This window comes from Haliaeetus leucocephalus, unplaced genomic scaffold (genome assembly GCF_000737465.1).
Source record: "Haliaeetus leucocephalus isolate CR32 unplaced genomic scaffold, Haliaeetus_leucocephalus-4.0 Scaffold273, whole genome shotgun sequence".
Lineage (NCBI taxonomy): Eukaryota > Metazoa > Chordata > Aves > Accipitriformes > Accipitridae > Haliaeetus > Haliaeetus leucocephalus.
The window spans coordinates 1,824,902-1,827,371 of NW_010972709.1; the positions used below are offsets into that span (position 1 = coordinate 1,824,902).

The window sequence follows — 2,470 nt, forward strand, 5'->3', positions numbered from 1 at the left end:
CTGCTCCCTTGTGGGGGGGGGGGGGGGGGGGATCTGTGCTGAGCAGATGTTATCAACTGGGGACGCGGTAGCTGACGAGAGGCTTTTCCCACAGTGGTGCCTCCGGTGCTGCCGCCTCCCCGGGAGGATGCTCGTCTCTCCCCAAAGCTCCCGCTGCTGCGGTTTGTCTCTCCCGGCTCCGTGGTGTAAAGTACAGGGCCAGGTGAAGCAGACAGCCCGTTTCCAAGCCGGGTGCTCATGCAGCAGCATCTCTGCACGGCCAGATCCCGCTGCCAGCCTCGGCTGCCGTGGCAGTGGGCAGGGCTGGATGGGTCAGGGGGATAATTTAGGTCCATAACTGGGTGAGTACCCAGCAAACAGGAGGGAGCTGAGATTCACCAGGGAAGGGAGAGCAGCAGGCGCTCCCGAGGAAGCCTGAAGCTACATTTTGGGGTGTGGAGACACATGAAAGAGACTCAGCAGTCACCATTGTCCCCCACCAGCAAGCACCCAGGGACAGGCTCACCCTCTTGGCTTGAAATGAAAACTTCCCAGGGGATTTGTGATGTTTGTCTCCTGCCCATGAGGGAGAGGATGGGAGCCCTCGTCCCAGCAAAGCACCAACCCCTTGCTCCTGCATCACTGGGAGTTTCCTAAACCCCAAAGTTTAAGGTGACATGCAGTGGCCAGCCAGCGTGGCGTTCTGTACCCTTGCTCTCAGTTTGCATGCTGTAATCGCCTAGCTTGGAAAGGAGAGTTGGGAAAGTCCAGCGTGGGGCACTGGAATACCTGAGCCATCAAAAGGAAAACTGCATCACTTTAAAGGAGAGGGTGAGCACCTACACCCGAAGACAGGATGGCTCAGGCAGAGGAGTGCAAGGTGCGGAGGCTTCATCGGGAGCATTGAAGGTGGCGGGAAGCCGGATTGCTCCATCCCACAAAGTGGGAACAAGCAGATAAAGAGCAGAATCAAAAAGCAACTGACTGCAAAAAGTTATAGGGAACGATTTTTCCATGCTGGCACCATGTCCCGACTCTCAGCTGAAACCACGGCAAGCATTTTTTAAGGAATTTGACATTTATGCTCGTTAGAGGGGTTGCACAACTGCTCCAGCGGCCAGGAGCCTGCACTCATCCCCGGCTGAGCGGGCAGTGTCCGGAGCCAAGCTCTGGCCCAGGGCTCCCAGCCTGGGACCACTCGCTGTATCCCTGTGGGTCCGAGCAGCTGGGACTGGCCCTGTGTGGGTGCTGGGGCGGCTTCAGCATCTCTTCTTGGGTGCAGACTCTGTGCAAGGCCGGCGCCGGGGACCCCCACATGTAGCCGGTGTTTTGGAGGGGGAGAGGTACCCGCTGTCCTCTGGAGCATCGGTGCCAGAGCAGGGCAGGGGATGGGGACTCAGCAGCCACCGATGGAAGCCGGGGCTTGATTAACGCGCGGGTGCATGATTAACGGTGATGACTCTTGGCAAATGGGATTCATCTTCGGTCATTTCTTTGAACGTGAGTCAGAGGCGGCAGACGGGAAAGGCTGTTAGAGCAGCGCGGGGAGGTCACAGGCCAGCGGGGCCGTGCCGGGGCGGTGGGAGGGATGGCTGGGATCAGCTGCGGTGCCCGGGCAGCGTTCCCACACCGGCACTGGGGTCACCCACTCCAGGATGCACTGGATGAGGGGGAAGTTGGCTTTTCACCCACCGGTGGGAAACAGCAGCGCTCCCCAGGGAGCACCCAGGAGCACCAGGAAACTTGAGCAACTGGGAAAAACACTCAGGCTCTTGAGCTTAAAAAAACCCTGTTTTCCTCTAATTGTAAGTGCTTGTTTGTTCATTAAAAGGAAATGGCACCGTGCTCCTGGGGCACGCAAGAGCTGGCAACCTGCCTGGGGTTGTGCAGGTGGCAGGCTGGGCGCAGCACCCCAAGAAAAAGCCCAGGTGATGAAGGTGCTGCAGGAACCCGATTTAAAACCGACGTACGTGAGCGCTGGAGCCCGACCACCCCGCACACAACCCAGAAAGCCAGCAAACTCCCAAGTCTGCAGCCCAAAGGTGATGTCCTGGTCCTGTCCACTGCCCTGCTCCAGCCTCCTCAGCCCCGCTCCAGCCCCTCAGCCCCACTTCAGCCCCCTCAGCTCCCTCAGCCTCAGCGCGGGAACTGCAGCAGCCTGGAACCTTTCCTCATCACTCCCTGGTGGTCTAGTGGTTAGGATTCGGCGCTCTCACCGCCGCGGCCCGGGTTCGATTCCCGGTCAGGGAAGCTCTATTTTTCTTTTTTTTATTTTTAATTTTCCGCCCCTTTTCGCCGCCCAGCACCCCCGAGGGCCGCCCCCCCTTCTCCTCTCCCTCCGCCCACGTTGCGCGCTCCACGCACACCGCGCTGCGGCCGCATGCCCGCGCCCGCGGGGGTGGGAGAGCTGCGCGCAGGCGCGGTGCGCTGGCCCCTCCCTCACCCGCCGTCGGCGTCGCCGGGTCCCGCTCGGTGTCTGGCGGCGGGGGGG

The 2,470-nt window shown here is 60.6% G+C and overlaps 1 non-coding gene across 1 annotated transcript; it reads left to right on the forward strand.

Moving 5' to 3' along the window:
- The first annotated feature begins 2,157 nt into the window (after positions 1 to 2,157).
- TRNAE-CUC lies at positions 2,158 to 2,229 on the forward strand. The gene has a single exon. It is a non-coding gene; the product is annotated as a tRNA-Glu (tRNA).
- The last annotated feature ends 241 nt before the right edge of the window (positions 2,230 to 2,470 follow it).